This window comes from Sphaeramia orbicularis, chromosome 18 (genome assembly GCF_902148855.1).
Source record: "Sphaeramia orbicularis chromosome 18, fSphaOr1.1, whole genome shotgun sequence".
In the NCBI taxonomy this organism is placed as follows: Eukaryota; Metazoa; Chordata; class Actinopteri; order Kurtiformes; family Apogonidae; genus Sphaeramia; species Sphaeramia orbicularis.
In genome coordinates, this window is record NC_043974.1 from 19,978,678 (window position 1) to 19,997,613 (window position 18,936).

An 18,936-nucleotide genomic window follows, 5' to 3' on the forward strand; every position below is an offset into this window, starting at 1 on the left:
TTCAACATCCTTTAACACCCTTACCCATAAAGAGGATTTATGTTATAGTTCTGCTTTCAGATATAAAAAATGACCTAAAATTTTAATTACACTGTTGAAAATAAAGAGCTCTGATGTTTTCCCACAGATGGCAGTTTACTGTATTGTAGAGATATGAACTGAATTCATTTACATCAATGGTCCGAGGGTGTATCTGACGACTAGAGGGAGTAGTGAGTCACTTTGCCAGTCTCTCATAAGCCACTTTTACACAGAGATCCCGGAAAAAAGGTGAGATGGTGATCCCGCCTTTTTTCCACCACTGACTGATTTCCACAGCCAAGACAAAGGAGTAACAGAGGTGAGACAGGCTAGACTTTTACACAGCGGACCTGTGTTCTGGAATCAAAGGGGCGGTGATGCAGTGCAGCGTATAGTGTGACGTATAACTTCCACGTCGACAATACCCCGAGCATAGTGGTGTTGCTAACCTCTCCATAGTCGGCCCATCTTTCACTGTTCCACAGATATTAGCATGGACAGAGTCCTCCGCCTGAAGTGACAACAGCTTGTGGATCTCAGTGTCTGCCCAGTCTGACTTCTTTCTGGTTGCATTGATGTGTTTGTTGCTCATTTTTAAATCCCCCCGGCACAAGGGTCATACACACAATACGTCATCAACACAACACCTTGGTTGCAGAACGAGAGGTGTTCCTTTTACATAGTGTTCTGGAATTATTGGAAGCACATCATGATTCCACCTTTATCACGGCTCTGTTACTACCTCCGGAGGAATTTCAAAGCTGCCATAAAGGTGGGACCAAATGATCCCACCGTTTTGTTTACACTGACGCCATTCCGGAATAAAGGTGAAATATTCCCACAACAGAAGTCCTGTGTAAAAGGGGCTATAGTGAGGAAAACTAACACCACAGGCTTTTGACCAAATGTGAATCGTGACCAAATGGGATGAGAACCACGAACAAACAACTTTTAAAGCCAGAGAAAGTGATAAAAGCTGGAACTGTTATTGTTTTCACCACAGTAGAGTTTGATGATGAAATCACAGCATTTCCTCTACATGGATGAGTTTCATTATGAGGCTTATAAACGTATAAAACCATTATGGGATTTTATTATCTTTGCTAAGTTGCTGACCTTGTTTATTTGATTCTAAACAAATCTTTAGTTCAGCTACTGACAACACAAACTGTACAGAAAACAGAAGTGATTTGTGGTTTTTACCCCTTGGCCGAGGGGTATTGCAATCATTTTGTCGTCTGTCCATCCATTCATGTGTCTGTGCATCCATTCAACGACATAATCACATTATCTGAAGAACGCATTGACATAGCTGCACCAAATTTATGCTGTGGATCCATCTTGGCATGGAGCAGAAGAATATTGAAAAAAAATAGGTGACCTTGACCTACTTTTTCAAGGTCAAAGGGCTTTGTGTAGTTACAGTATCTGAGTACTTTCAAATATTGATATGTATGTAATAAATTTTACACAAAGATAATCTAATCTAAATTATAGGACAGTAACTTTCAACAGAATCTTACACTATATTTAAAGGTCCACAGCACATTGTTACTTTGCTTGTTTTCAGTGTAAAAACACAACTAACAGAGCTGTAATGTAAACTATCAGCAGCACAGTGTTAAAGTGAGTGACTTCCAAAATAACCACCTATGAGTTTTAGTTGATACCATAATACAGATGTGTGAGCGATAACAATCCGTGGATGAATAGTGTTGATTCTTTTGTGGCTTTGGTGGTATTGTATGTGACTTCCCCCTGCAGAGTTTGGAATAGCAATACTATATATGACCCATTCTCTGAAATACTGTGGACGAAGGGCCGAAACGTAACCATGAACAGTAAATCCTAACGCTGAGCAGTTTTGGGGGTGTTCTCATGTCGACTTTGTCATACCGAGCTAAAATTGCTGACGTCAGACACCAGAGGTGGCAAAATTACTCATACTCTGTACTTAAGTAGAAATACAACTACTTGGGTGAAAAAAATACTCTCATAAAAGTAAAAGTACTGATTCAACTAGTTTACTTAGGTAAAAGTAAAAAAGTACAGCTTCTCAATTCTAATAAAGTACAAAAGTAAAAAGTAAAATTGCATTATTTGCCATGAATGAAACAATACTTATTTAACCAGGCAAAATCGTATAGAGAATCATGTAATCATGTACGAATTTTCACGGGTATGGGCAAGGATAAAATTAAACGAAATGCAGGCAGGTAGCGGGCAAGGAAGTGAAAAAATTAAAAAAAAAGATTTATGGATGAAAATAATTTTCAGGACATTTAATGATGATGATCATCTAATGTGACCGTGATTGATCCACAGCTGGTTTGTTTATTTTGAAGTGAGCTTCACCTCTGTTTATATATGGTTAAAGATGTCATTGAGCATCACGTATTAGAGGTTTATCGATGGCATGTGTTTGAGCCAAAAATAAAGCCTTTAAAACTGAATTACTGTGAAGACAATGCGTTTCATCATCGGTTGGGTCGTGGTACTCAGTTTGTGGGTACGGGTGGAAAAGTAAAAATGTAGGGAATAAAAAAAAAAAGTTGCCAGATAAATAAATACTCAAGTAAAGTACAGATACCTAAACACCTACTTATGTACAGTAACAAAGTACTTATACTTCGTTACTTCCCACCTCTCAGACACACACACACACACACACACACACACACACACACACACACACACACACACACACACACACACACAGACCAATCAGTGTAAAGTACAGGGAGATGCAGCGTATGTAGGTGATGAAAGCAGGATGTAGGTATATCATGCAAAGCTGTAGCATGAAAGCAAAAATAGAGTTGTATATGTGAATATTTCCTGTTAAGAAAAAGTCCTGAAATAATCCTGTTATAGTTTGCTGAAGTACCAATATGAAAACCATTTCAGCGAATATTAAAAAAAAGTAGCCTTGTATGATAATCCCACCATAAACCCACTACGCTTCAGCATTGGAACATATTAAATCCATATACTACATCAAGTGTCTGTTATATTGCAGTTACAGCTACATCCTATGAAATAAGGACACAAAGATAAGCTGATTTTAATGCGTATTTTATTCAAAGACAGCTCCTTATCACAGCTGGAACACAAGAACTTAATGTAAGACTGTGTTATATTTGGCTGTACATGTATATAGTGTCTCTTGAAAGCTTTATAGCAAAATTACAGAGCACTAAAATATTGAACAGACTTCCAGAAGGCCATGTTATTGCGGACCAGCGTTAATATTTAAGGAGAACATGCACTTTATGACCATGTACAGCAGCACACAAGAGGAAGTGTGGACCCTGGTATGTATTTTAAGTACATTAACTTCAATATAAAGTCATTCTTGATTGATTAGGGCTGTAATCTTGTAAGATGTTTTCACCACAGGAATGTTTCTATGAACAAAGGAGGCGTGGGATGCCAGAAAAAAAGCTTTTAATCTGATATGTCAGAGCCATTATGAGTGTATTACAGTATATACTAGAGATTTGTATGTGAAACTGAACGTTATGCAAGAGAGGTTAGAAGCCAAGAACTGGTTTATGAATATACTTCAGTTCTTAAAATATAAATATTGTTGTATAAGATGAGATATCTGTGCCCAGCATGATGTAAATGCATGATTAATAAGATTAGCACCTTGTGATTTACCGAGCATTTAAATGTAAACAGCCTATGTGTCTGAGCTGATGAGGTATGGTAGAAAAGCAAAAGGAAGTGCATGATACTAACATGCATTAAATGACAAGTGGTGCCAGGCACAACAAACCCTGCCCCTCGCACATATTATAGCTTATTTTGGCATTGATCCAGCTGATGTCATCATGTCTGTGTGTGCTGATGTCAGCATATCAATTGCCTCTATATATGTGCCAAGTTTGAAATAAATTAAAACAAAATTGATGTCTTTATAGACGTGAAATTCAGGCCATTAAAGGGTAAATGGGAAAAAAAAAAGATTTTAAAAATTCATAGAAAATTTTAACTTTGACCTACTTTTCTCAAAATGTAATGGCATCTATTCTGGGTCGCTGGCAATCTATAAAACCAATTTGGAATGAATTCAGCCAAGAGTTTTGCTGCTACAGACGTTTGACATTTCCCCCATTATAAGTAAATGGGGAAAAAAAAAATTAAAAATTCATAAAAAAATGGAACTTTGACCTACTTTTCCCAAAATGTAATCAGATCTATTGTGGCTCACTAGCAATCTATAAACCCAAACATGTATGAATTTAACTAACTAACTAACTAACTAATTAACTAACTAGAAGCACTCGGAGAGCGCAGACCTCCACCAAGGCTGATCAGTGGCCCCCCCCGTGGGCCCCCCCACCCCCGATCACCACCAAAATTTAATCATTTCTTCCTTATCCCATTTCCAACAAACCCTGAACATTTCAACCAAATCTGTCCATAACTTTTTGAGTTATGTTGCACACTAACGGACAGACAAACAAACAAACAAACAAACAAACAAACAAACCCTGGCAAAAACATAACCTCCTTGGCGGAGGTAATTAAGCCAAACACAATACCCCTTGCCTCCCCTTTTTTTTTTTGGGGGGGGGGGGGGGGGGTAATGAACTAGACAGTGATTTTTACCTCCGCCAAGAAGGTTATGTTTTTGCCGGCGTTGGTTTGTCTGTCTGTCTGTCTGTTTGTTTGTTTGTCTGTCCATGTGCAAGATAACTCAAAAAGTTATGGACGGATTTGGATGAAAATTTCAGGAAATGTTGATACTGGCACAAGGAACAAATGACTACATTTTGGTGGTGATCGGGGGGGGGGGGCAGTCTGCACTCTCCGAATGCTTTTCTAGTTCTTTATGTATCTTGCTTGTTGATGCAGGTATTTTGCAATAAACTGGGAAAAGCAGAGATTCAGTGTAGCTGTCCTTGTCTGACTGCACTCATTCTCAAACTGTCATTACCGCCACACAACAGAAATCCACTGTATTTCTGTTTCACTTTTGTCTCAGACACAACTGCCATGTTTAACCTGTTATTAGTTCAGTAATCCTAAAGGTTCATGGAGTGTAAGATTATACAGGAATGCTCAAACAGGACCTTTCCTGTTGGAGTGTGGCTTTTGGGACGGTTGGATCTAAAAGGAGGCTTTACTGTGATTTGTTAATAATATGGTTCTGTAGAATAGAATCTCTGTAGTAAGAAATACTTGTGGGTAGGGTGTATGTTTGATGCGTCATCAGAACATCAGCTCACCCTCCAGGGCTGCCTTGACCTCTGAGCATCTGGAGTCAACCCAGTAATGACCCCCTACCTGAGTTTCTAAGAAAAGGGAGCTAATGAAGGTTAAATTTCAACACATGTGCGCTGGGGGCGTGTTAATAAGTGACTGTTTTCTGTTACCTAGCATGGGTACTTTACACAGGGAATCATTTATAACCCTCTCTGACAGTGTTAATGCAGATGCCCAGAAATCCAATCTTACCTCGCATGTATGTGTGTGAGCAGGAGGGCGTGTTTTGAACCGTCGCTCTCATGATGATTAGCTTGTGCTTTGTTTGCCCGAGTGTGAATAATAGAAGCAGGTTTGTCCTGGTCTTATAGCGGCTGCCAAGTTTGATTTTGCTTTCTGTTGCTTCACCATAATAAAACTAAAATCAATGTTTTGTTTGTTCATTCTTGTATGGCGTAACTGCTGGATATGGATTTTGTATTTTGGCTCTTGTGAAGTAAAATCTACTATTTATCCAGTGTGGTTAGAGCAATAATGGAGCCCAGTTTAAGTTATTTAAGGATGTAGAAAAGTGTAATACTAGCGCTGAAGCAATACGTTGTTTGATTATTGTATTCAACACCAGAAAATGATTCTCAAGTTTGGAAGTTGTGTAATTGTCAAAAAAGTTTGTCCTCTAGATTTTAAGAATGTGCTGCTTTGCTTTTGTTGTTTCTATGTTTTTTTTTAACCTATATTTACTGAGATTTTCTTCTATTAACCAAGAGAACAAGTTACAAACAAGGAACATAGAGAGTATAAAAATTGAAAATACACACACAAAAAAACAACTAATAATATAAAAAAAAAAAATCCAAAAATCAAATAAATAAGAAAATAAATTAGTTTGAGTCATCCATCCAACCATCAACATGTATTATTATTCTCAAGAAAATTGTAGAAAATTGTCCGTATTTCCTGAAACTTATCGAGTTCTATGTTGTACTTTGAATATTTTTTTTAACTATAAGAATGGTGGTTTTGGTCCTAATTAAAGGACTAAAATTTGGATTAATAGTTATATTTTGCTGTTTTTGCACTTGGATCCGAGCCTTACTTACACACTGCACATATGTAAAACATCACTCTCCCTTGAGTCGTTCAAGAATATTTCAGGTGTGTAGAACCAAGTGAAATGAGAACAAAAGATGAGACTAGAAACACAAGCCAGGTTGTAAACACAGTCGACAACTTGTTTTTGTTGTCTGTTTCACCGTGACACGCACACATAACGAGCTGAAATGCATTTTGACTTAGAAAAGGTACAATTTTCATTAAAATTGAAGGATGTTCTACAAAACATGGTCGCTCCAAAGCTAATACAATAAAAATTTAAATGATGACTTTCTGCATTAACACTTTCAGGGCCAGAAAGTGAAATATTGATAATAAGAAGAAATAGTGATAATTTCCTATTCACTCTTTAGCTGATATTTGATTATAGGAACTAAATTCAGGTAATAACTGGTTCAACTACCCCTATTTTTATCTTCGCCTGGATCATTGATTGTCATTCTGTTTTCTTTATGTTGATGTTGCCTCGAAACAAATACAACAAAATTTGAAGTGATGAAATTACTCATCACCGACAGTCGTATGCAGAGATGAGATGTGACAAACTGATACAGTAAATAAGAACAGTCCAGTATGTGACCTTGTAACTACTCACTATATTACTTTTTACACACTGTAGGTGGGGAAACTATTCTTCCTCTCACATACACTCAAATTAAAGGATTTGGTGGAAATTAAAACAGAACAAATATTACACCAAGCAAGAAATAAATGACTTCCAAGTAACATACAGAAATTATTCATAGATAGAGAGGGTGGTTATGACTATAGAGAGACAACATTTTGCCAGATCAAATCTTACAATTTTCTCTTTGGCTTTTAACTCAGCGTGAGGGGTTGGGTTTTATTGTTTTAATGTATTATTATTTTATTGTTTTTATAAATTCTTTTATGTGTGTTATTGTTTTTATGTCTGTACAGCGAGGTTATTATTGCAAAATGGTGAAAACTAGAATTGAAAAAACATTTTAGTTAACTGAAGTAAATAAAAACTATAATTAAAAGAAAAAAACGCTAACTAACTGAAACTGTAGTGCGCTTACAAAACTAACTAAAACATATAAAACTATGGATAAAATTCCCTTTGTTTACACCTTTGTCAATGTTGGATTGATATAAAATCGATTTATTTCGAGCAATTTTAGCTGGCGGCACCATACTGCACTTCACGGTCCGTCACTTTTCGTCACTTGTCATTTAGAGTCGTCTTCTCGTCCCCTCTCTACTTGGAAACATGGAGACTAAAGTTGGGAGAAAACAGCAGAGTCCTGTCTGGGATTTATTTGAATATGAAGGGAAAGAAGATAAAAGATATGAAAAAAGTAAACTAAAACTAAGCATTTAGAAAAAAAATTAAAACTAATAAAAACTAGCAAACCTGCTCTAAAAACTAATTTAAACCAGTTGAATTAGACAAAAAAAAGTCCAAAACTAAATAAAACTAAAATATAATGAAAAATCCAAAACTATAAATAAAGTTGATGTGACTTAGAAAGATGTGCATTTCATATGCATATGTTGTGGAAATGCACATCTTATTCTCCAGAGGTATCGTACCAATGAATGGGAGTACAACAGTAATAGTTATTGATGGTATGTAATCATTTTTTCTCTTTTTCTGTAATTTAATGACCGACTTACTCTTTGTTATGAACTGTATACATTAGCTGATTTGTCAAGTCACGTTAAACTGGGGTAGGACAATATAAGCTCGGCTTCTTCCTACTCCTTTTTAAACATAAAGTATTGTTAAAGGGCCACAATGAAATAGCTATACATGGTGTGACATCTGTTTTTCTTTTTCGGTTGACTTATTTCCTTCACTGTTTTGGCATGTCCTGTTTAAATCAGTTGTTTCTTTTGCCTACTTATGTTAAAAAAAAAAAAAAAAATCTGTCTATCTAATGTGAAATATACTGAATCATATCAGATCAGATGAGGAGGAGGTGCTACGTGTGGCCGCCTGTAGAATCGCATCTGGTTGTAAACTCACTGACCTGCATCCAGTCAGCGCCGGACCGCGTGCCCTCGAGCCAAGACGAAACTCCAGTGTAGTGAGTTTCACCCTGAGTGGACATCTTCGCCACTATCATTATGCCCTATCACTCTCTCCCTCCCTCCCTCCCTCGCTGCCTGCCTGGTCAGAGGTTGCCAGACTGTCTGTCAGCCTATGTCCTCGTCCCTCGGGGGACAAAGCTCCCGTTCTTCCTGGGGAAAGCCCCCACCCTGCCGGAATTCTCCCCTCGCCTACGGGTGCAGGGCAGGGAGGGGGGAGAGGGAGGAAGGTAGAGAGAGCACAGAGGAGGCTGAAGTTGAACCGATGTGGACATTTTAACACGTATTTTTCCAGCTCCTATCAAATTATTTTCATTTCACTGCATTGAATTATGCTGATTTTGATTGAAAACTATTTAATTGCTAATATTGTCCATATAATTTAAATGCTTGTGAACAAAGAATATGCTCACATCTGCGTATAAGTAAGATTTATTTATGTAGCACACACAATACTCATAACCTCCTGAGACCCAGCAATGCATTTTTGTCCTCTGTAGGGGACAAAAGTTTGACAGTTTTACTTAAAAAATGCTGTCCACCACAAAGGACATTCCATTAAAAAATTAATAAATAAATAAAAATGTTAAAAATGTATCTGAAAAAACTGTTGCATTATACAGTTTCCAATCAAGACAGTTGTTTAATGTAAAAAAAAAAGCTAAAAAATTTCACTTTCCCTGGTCTCAGGAAGATAAAGTGCTTCACAATACCAGTAGAGCAGATAAATAAAAGATAAAATAACAAAAGCAAAATAAAAACAGTTAAACACAACAAAATACAGAAAAAAGTTTATAGTGTTACAGTGACATTCCATTTTTTTCTGTTGAAATTCCATTCATATTTAATGTATATGATGCTTATGCTTATGGTCAAGGTTCGGAAAAGTCACTGGAGACCTGGTTTAATATAGCAGAGTTATGAAAAATAATTCCATAATGTATTTAGTAAAATCTCACAGAACCCATAGGGAGGCCCTGATACAGCAGCCAAACATTAGTATTGTCTAATGTTGATTGGCCAAAGTGTCTGGCATCAACATATCTGAAAACAACAGAACAGTGGACAATGTTGAGCATTCACCCAATGATAAGTGAAGGACTGAAAGACTTATTTATTTATTTATTTTTTAAATACTTTATTCTTATTTGTTTTATCAACCGACAATCCAACACAGAAACTAGGGGTCACTGGTTGAATGTAAAATATTTAAATGACAGACCATAGTAATTAGGCTTTGTTTTGTTTATAGTCCAGCCATTTTCTCCAGCACTTTATGAAGATATGTTCCTTGAGCCGTAGGTAATAAGTCAATATTTCCATAGAGTAGATTTCCTCTATTATAGCTATAGCCACTGATCCTCCCGGGGTTCATCAGTTTTGAGCCAGTTGCTTGTAATGGCCTTTTTGGAAGCAATTATAAGAATTTCAAAGAGGTATTTGTCTTCTTTCTCTAATACATCTCCAGGTAGCAGTCCTAGCAAAAAAAACCAAACAAACTCTGAGTTCTTAGGAATTGTGAAAGTCATAATGCCCTCAATTATTTCAAAACAGACTTCTATTTTGTACATGTCCAGAAAATACGAGAGTGATTAGTACATTTGTGCCCACACTGTCGCCAACAATTTTGTTAATGTCCCTTTACTTTCGAAGTGATGTGTGGTGTAATAAAGAATCTAATCAGGCTTTTCCACCCAAATTCCCTCCATGAAAGACTCATTGTTTTTAATGTATATAAATTTGTATGTAATAATATATGGTATTGGCCTATTTTGGTCATTGTTCTGGCTTGAAGTCAAAAGGACAGGAGTTAGTATTTAAAACGTTATTATGTTAAGTTATTTGATGATGAGAATGGGGTTGGGATTAAATAAGTTTTTCTTCCCCCCACTCCTTTTCGAGTGTAGATGAATGATTTTGGAATTTTGGATTTGCATGTGTTCTGTAAATGCTCGAAATAAATGAATGAATGAATAATTGTAGTGTTTTCTATCTTATCATGGAGATTTCTTTGTTTCTCTGGGGCAAAAAAGAGAATAAATAACAACAACAACCAAACACAGAACAATCAGTATGGGCCTTGACTTTCACAGTTGATCCTTTTGGTTAAGAAATCTACACTCCATACATTTACATTTTATATAAAGTGTACTTACATGTGCAGTGCTCAGATTTCAACAAATTTACGCTCTTACCAGAATCGGAAATGAGACGCATTATTCTTCTTCCCTGCTTTTTAATGGTTAATCTGCAGCACATTACAGTACATATAATCAGTATATCAGCTATTAAATGTAACTTTCCATTTGTTATCAGTTGCATTATTCAGTAACTTGTACTTGTATTTGTAGTGAAAGTGGTGTTAATGACCGTGTTTTTGTGCAGAGCAGTGTTCACTTCTGCTGCCATAATCACCACTTCCTCTGCCTATCGCCGAGGGTGAGAAGCGTTCCAACTTTTTGACCATTTTGCATGCACATCTGGGCAGTGCATTTTGTTGTAGCAGTGTGAATGCGCTCACACGCTCAAAATAGTAAACGCAAGTACAGAAGTATGCAATTTGAGACACACAGATTATACATATACATATTGGTTGTAACATTTTTCTGTGGTGACTGCGTTGACCAATATGGACCTGACAAACTCACAACCTGGATGAAATGCTCCGTCGGGCAGGGTCAGGAATGAGAGCATGCATAGAAAAATGCGGTGAGAGACGGAGATGTAGCTCCAGCCGTCGAATTATAGAGAAAACATAATTAGGTGAGGTGCAGAGTGAGGAGGCAGAGAGCGGCTTTGTGCAGCTGACTTTTGCATCTGGCATGTTATCGTGTCAGGGCTGAAGGTTTAAGAGCGACTGTCCTGCAGCTGAAAGGTTACAGCCTCTTTCACTGTATGTTCAGCGACGGACACGTGTCCTCTGCATCGTCCTTGGACAGAACATCCAAGAGCTACAAGCTTTTTCTCTGTAGCTCCACTGGACTTGTCATTCGGAGCATGATGATTTTTACAGGCAGGAACTTGTTGCAATTTCAGCCTTTGTTTTAACCTAACTTCCTTGAAAAAGAGCATTATTACCAGGGTAATGATGTCAGAGCAAGTTCCCTGAAATAATTTCACTTCATATGAAATTTCACAGTGTCCTTTTTTTCAAAAGCTTGAACTGTTTTATCATATACCGCTGCATTTTAATAAGCTTTTATGAAATCCAACGACACCTGAGGCTCTTGTTCAAAGTAGAGCTGAAAACTGATGAAAAATTTGAATACATACACTTAGTGTTTGTAGTGACTTGCATACTTATTTAAAGGTGTAACCTTAGAAAAAAAACATAAGTTTCAATGATTTTTACTACGTGTGTATTTTTGCAGTTTTGCACCCACAATAGTAGTTTTGTCTGTTTAGAATTGCCAATATTAGTGCATTATCTGTGTTGGTGGACTCTATAAATAAATAAATAAATAAATAAATAAATACTGTTTTAGCTGATGTCCCACTTGTTCCAGAGGCAGAGTAATGCTTGAGGATCTGGTTTTTATGTAACACTGCTCTGTAACTGGAAAGGAAAGAACATTGTAATAATATCTGCAGAAAAAGAGCTACTTGGCATTAACATAAGGTGGAGTTGTAATTAAAAAAAAATGATTTAAGACGCTACCAACATGGTTTGTGTTGGAAATAGTATATTGTTTTACTACAGAAATGACTTACCAAAGACCAGGGTCACATGGTGGCCATTTTCATCTGATGTCATCATTATGGCTCAAATATTACTAGCGAAATTCTGTAGTTGAAGTCTAGTGTTGAAGCCAATAAACACAGAGGAATGACAGTTTATTAGCATGTTAGCAGTTTTTTATTGATCATCAACCAGAAAGACAAGAGGGACGTTGCATCACCATAAAAAAACATCCATAAAAATTCATTTATACATTTTGTAGCTACTATTACTTTCTGTTAGTACTGCAATATGGTAGGAAAGGAATAAAATAAATCTGGCAATGTTAGCACACACCTATTGAAGCCTGGAGGTAAATCACATTACATATAATGAAGCGCACAACATGAAGTCTTTTCAGTCTTTTGACTTTACATTTTGGTATTCTGTGATGTTATGTGATATTATTTTTTGTAATGTACATTTTTGTGTTCCTACAGGTTACATGTAACACAAAGGTATAATCCAAACACGGTATAATGTAATAGTAACAGACATTGTTTTGGCTAATGCTAATTTTAGACGTCGTCTAACCCAAAAATGTTATTTTAATTTGAATTATAGTCTGATATGCTCTGGATTTTCAGTATATCAATTATTTTCTGAGTTTAAAGCAGTTAATCCCAGCAGTACAACATTATCCATTATATGCCCAGTGAATATGGTCTACTCCTGAGTGAGGGTCAAAGTTCACAGTTCACACTGTAGGGCAGATGAGTGACAACCGGTGTGTGTACATACAGTTGCTATTTTCCAATTTGTGACACTAAATGTCCCCATAAGTGATCATTTCTTCACCTTTGCTGCCTCCTTTGGCTGGAATACCCTTCAATTGGAGCTGAAAATACCTGAGCTCAGGTCACTCCGAGCTTTTCGTTCCATCTTACGGACAAGATGGCGAGAGTCAATTGGGCAGCACCTTTGTTTTTAAATTGCTGTGACCTCAACTAAATTTACACTTTAAAAAAAAAATCGTGAAAAAGGCACTTTAAAAACTGTCAAACTTTTCTTTTATTGCTAAATTATTGTTTGCTTTAATTTATGATTGCCTGTGTTTTAAACCTGTATTCTTTCACGCTGACCTCTTGGCCAGGTCGCTCTTGTAAAAGAGATCAGGATCTCATTTGGACTCGATGGTTAGAAATAGGCTTTGTTTTGTTTTTTTACATTTTATTTTGGATTTTTTTTTCAAGAACAAAGATAGTTACAAACTGACAAGACACCATCACATAAAGGAAAATTCAATAACACAAGGTGGCAAGGTAAAAATGAAATGAACTCAAAATGACAGGACAAAAGAAAGTGGAAAAGGAAATTAAAAATAAGTAACTAAAATAAAAAATGTTAAATATGGTTTAATAAGATAATAAAAAAATTGTGGCAAAAAAAACCCCAGCACACTGAGCTGAGACACAAGCTAACGCTAGGTAGCAACCACTACTTGATGCAAACAACTGCATTTGTATCAAGCGATTTTTGAAATTTCTATGTAAAAGTGTAATTCAAAATTCGGTAAATGAAGGTTGACGAGTGCCAGGTAATTTTCACACCCACAATCAGGCCCAATCTTAAACTTTCTGTCAGTGGATGTCCATGAAAATAATCACCCTCAGGCTTAACACCAAGAACATCCTAAAGCTGTTGTATCCTTTTTTTTTTTAAACAGAAATCATTCACATAAGCTAGTTGAGAATTCACATTTCAGTTATCCTTGGAATGTAAATAGCCCGTGTTTGCCCTGAATGGACCTGTTATACTTTATCAGTCAGATGTCTTATGTTGCAACTGGGAAACCCTTGACATGGGGATTCACGCTAAGCTAACTGTTACAAGGTTGAGTCAGTCCCAGGACCCAACTCATATCTAGGCCGCTGCTGGTAGGAGTCACGTCTGCAACTGACACTCTCTTGTTTCTGAACAACAAACAGTGCCAAAACAGAGTGCTGTTACCATGGAGACCTGTCACGGTGTTTTCGTGGCGACATTGTTGGTTTCGTCTGTCTATAAGGAAGACGCTCTGTCTGGGCAAGACTGATCTAGTCATGATATTTGCAGTTCGCCTTTGAAGAAGTGGATACTCTACCCCAATTTTGTCAACACAACCTCCTTAAAATGCGCACTAGGTGGGAGATAACAGGGATGCAGATAAAAATCCTCATTGTTTTCATGGATGCACTGTAGCAGAATGCAAGTTTTATGGCTCCAGACTATAATCTGAAGTGTTTCAGATGTCCTACATTCACTGATCATATGCGGCAGAGCTCAAACTGCCTGTGATAGCGCTCTTGTGTTAATAGAGGTCATTAGGCTAGGAGTTTGTTTTCCCATGGCTACTCCTACAGTGTATTTTATTCACCCTGTCTAGACTTAAGCGTACTACTTTGAGCTTTCCTCCTCGACCTTTCAGTAAAGTTTTAAGATGTCAGCAGCAGACTTAATGTTATGTGGGTCATTGGCCGATGTGGACAGTGTGTGTTGCCACATGCTGTCCAGTATGCAACTGACTAGTGTGGCAGTAGCTGTCAGTGTGTGTGATGGTGGTAAGGGGAGGAGGACTGAGCAGGGCTGAACTGTCGATGCACTCTGCCTCGCTTCAGGAAGTGGTAGAAGAATGTAGTGTGTGTGTATGTGTGTGTGTATGTGTGTGTGTATGTGTGTGTGTATGTGTGTGTGTATGTGGGCATGATGTCTGCTGAGACTGCTGAAAGGCTTTTGATTCTGGTGTGTATTTATTTGTAGTCATGTTTACATGTGTGTGTTTGCATAGTTGGGAGTTGTGGCCATGTTTATGTGCTTCATTGTATAGCCAGTCTTTATTCCTCTAAGTGTATTCTGAATGCACAAGAATTAATCCATCAATAAAGAAATTAGAAATGTAACATAAATAGAAAGCAGCAAATACAGTCTGTCTAAATATTCAAAAAGGAGAAGGAATGAGTAAACACTTATTTAGTCTCTTCTCCATGCATGCATTTTCTTTTTTTTTTTTTTCTTTTTTTTTAACCCGCCACCATCCCCCTTCTTCGTCGGAGGACAACTTTATTTTTACTTACAGCTTGTGTTTAAGGAAAAATCTCCAACTTTATATTCACATGTTCATCCATTCCTTGGTTGTATACATATAAGTAGAGGGAGGGCTCATAGACAAAGGTGTACAGGGAAAGGACGAGACAAGACATGGGGGGCCAAAATAGACATAAGACAAGTGGGACAGACCAGCTAAGTAGGGGTGTTAGAAAATATCGGTTCTGCAATATATCACGATATTTCATTTCAAAATACTGTGATTAAAAATACATTACACTTACAATACATTAAATACAATACATTTACATTAAAAAGTACTGTATCGATATTTTTAGGTATTTATTCAAATGCAGATATGGTGGATTTTCATTTTTGTTTTTTATTTTTCTTTATTGTTTATATCTTATTTATTATTATTTAACCCTGTTTTATTAAATATTGGTTAACTGAAGCATCCTAAAAGCGCTTTTTACTGTTTTTACTGAGAGTGGCAGATGTTAGTTCCTTTGGAAACTAGAAGAATTAGAAAAATTTTGTGATATAGTTTTAGATCCTGTTCTGATCAAATAAAAATGCGTTTAGTATTTGTGCGTATTTCTGATGTAATTCAATTCTTCCAGGAAATAATCTTTAAAAAAAAACAGAAAACAAACAAAAAATTGCCTTTTAACAGTATCATGATATATCGTGATATATCGTATCGTGATCCTAGTATTGTGATTCACAGTCATTATACATTTGTGTGTGTGTGAGGAGAGGGGACCAAACAGAGAGGGGCTCTACTGCTGGGTGTTGCATGGAGGTGGTACGCTTTAGGCTTTCCAGTGAAATGTGTTCTAAAAGGGGGGGGGGGGGGGGGGGGGCAGAGGGAGGAGAAAAGGGGAGAAGAAAGTGGCGAAGACCCCCACTGGACAACACCAACAATACCAATTACAACGACCATAGTGATAACCAAAATGGTAATAATGACCAAAACAAGAACCGAGCAAACTGGGCAGAGGGAAAAGAAGTAGAAGAAGAAGAAGGAATAAAAGAAATTTCAATAAAATAAGATGAATAACACCCGCCAAACGAGAAATACAGAAGAAAACACGAATAGAATAGCATAAACAACGACGGCACAAAAACAACACCTGCAGCAGATCCACACCACATCATGCCATGCATTCATTTTCATTTTAAAACAGCCTTTAGCAGTGTTTCAGCAAAGTTTCAGAATTCATTTCTGCCCATTCTGATGACACTACTTGATATTGGATTGCAAAATAATAATAAATAAAAAACAAACACCTCATATGCTGTGTGTGTGTTTACGTAGGTTAAGTAGAGAGAACGAGGAATTGCCCATAATTCAGTATGCATGTTGAATTAACAGCTGACTGTTAAAGAGGCATTAACCTTTTTTCTGTTTTGTGAGTAGGTTACACAGGGTGTCTGCTGACCCCGAAAGTTTTAATGTGATTGTCCGAAATAAGGCCTTAATTATCCTTAAATTTGATAATTAATTCTGAATCTGGAACTTAAAGGTCACAGACACAATAAATTTATCAAATTAAGTGTTTAGCATTTTAGCATAAAATGAGTGGAGCCTCCAACCATCGTTCATGGATGGAGGGGTTCAGGTATGAGCTTCAGCAGCAGAAACATTAGTCATGGAGAAATGGAAATGTAACATTAGCTGGATGGTGACAAGGTTAAGACAGGTTCAGCACAATAACTATGAGGGGTGTTTTACTGTTATTTTTGTGAATGTAAGGTCTGAAATTTAATCAAAAACACCTTAAAAAATGACTTCAAAACACAAATTTGACTTCCTTACACCTGCAGATACCCCAACACAAGTGATAAGACCCAAGCAAATCAGAATATGGGTGTCTCTGCAAGTTTCTACACTTGGTTAGCGGCATTTACAAAACAGATTGTGGATGTTAAGTGTCAACACAACAAAAGTTATGCATTTAAAACAAAAACATATGAGTGTGGACATGGCATGACATGATTTTTTTCAGTTTTGGCACAAACATTTGGTGGAATTTGGAGGAAAATGTCATACAATAATGATTACACACAAATGTTATTACATGAAATAATCACATTTTGTGTCCAGAAGATCAACATCAGTGTGATACTTCTATCAAAACACTTTTCTGTCTCCATTTAATGCTCTAATCCTCTAAAAATAGTCTGTTAATTAAGACAGCAGATTTCTCAATTAATCAGTGGAGCCAAATATTTCATTAACTTCCTGAGACCCAGAAATGCATTTTTGTCCTCTATAGGGGACAAGAGTTTCACAGCTGTACTTATAATATTATAATAAAATAAAATAAGTGGTGCCAGGTACAACAAACCCCGCCCCTCGCACGCATTGTAGCTTATTTTGACATTGATTCAGCTGATGTCATCATGTCTATGCATGTGCTAATGTCAGCAAATCAATTGCCTTTAAATATGTGGCAAGTTTGAAGTAAATGGAAACAAAATTTATGTTTTTATATATATTTTAAATTTTGCCCATTATAAGTAAATGGGACAAAAAAAGATTTAAAAAATTCATAAAAATTTGATCTTTGACCTACTTTCCCCAAAATGTAACCATATCTATTCTGGGTCACTGGCAATCTATAAACCTAATTTGGTATGAATTCAACCAATATTTTTGCTGCTACAGACATTTGAATTTTGGCCCATTATAAATAAATGGGAGAAAAAATAGATTAAAAAAATTCATAAAAAATTGGAACTTTGACCTACTTTTCCCAAAATGAAACCACATCTATTCTGGGTGACTGGCAATGTATTAACCCGATTTGATATGAAATCAACCAATAGTTTTGCTGCTAGAGTGTTAAACACACAAACAAACAACTAAACCAAACCAAAAACAGTACCGCTTACCTCCCTTGCGGGGTAATAAAATAAATCGATTCCCACTGCAAAGGACATGCCATACAAAATGCAAAAGAATTAAAAATGTGTCTGAAAAAACTGTTACATCATGCTGTTTCCAATCGAGGTAATTATTTAAAGTAAAAAAAAAGCCAAAACTTTTACTTTTCCTGGGTCTCACAAGGATTTAGAGATACTTTATATTTAGACAAAAATACACGTAATACCTTGTATCAACTTTCTAATGAGTCCACCTTTGAGGAAGACCTTGAGATAAGACTGAAAGCTCTGGAAGGACCTTGGGTTAAGATTGTTGTGTTATTTCATGCTTATGGTTACTTTCTCTTTGTATCATTGCCTGTTCCCAGCTTTACAGTGTGGACTTAAGTGCACACTGGAGAAATGTTTTTGTTGTTGTTGTCAGAGTAAGTTAATCCATGAACATGTCTCACATTTGTCCTTATTTGATTTGGACAAAAGCATTTGTTTGTACAATTGTAGTAGCTCCTTTCAACATACAGCACTGTTTTTCTGTGCAGTCACTCCACTCTATCCATCGTCATCTTGGTGGTCTTTTCCATGTAGTTTTTTAATTGTTTTTATATATGATAAATTATGTATCTGGACTGGTTGGAATATGATTCGCTCACTTTAATTTTTCCCATGCAGGCTGTAGTCGAACAACAAACTATTTCATTTTGATTCAGTTTAGTCTGAGTGGTTTTAAAGTAAAGAGAAAATGATGAATTGATTATAATTCAGTGGGACTGTAATCACAGCTGCAGGTGTCCCCTGTGTAAAAACACTACTTGACACTACTTGATTGCCACAGACTGGTTCTAAATATAACAGCGGTGCATAGTTTAATGATAAGCATAGAGAAAGTGATGCATCAGCAC

General features: G+C 36.6%; 1 protein-coding gene and 1 long non-coding RNA gene across 2 annotated transcripts in view; both read left to right on the plus strand.

Moving 5' to 3' along the window:
- The window catches only part of LOC115438585 (mitogen-activated protein kinase kinase kinase 11), a 76,761-nt gene that overhangs the window by 15,452 nt on the left and 42,373 nt on the right, over nt 1-18,936 (plus strand). The gene's annotated exons all lie outside the window — the stretch shown is intronic.
- LOC115438586 (uncharacterized) lies at nt 9,662-17,358 on the plus strand. Its single transcript, XR_003938110.1, has 3 exons — nt 9,662-9,845; nt 12,200-12,203; nt 17,349-17,358. It is a non-coding gene; the product is annotated as an uncharacterized LOC115438586 (long non-coding RNA).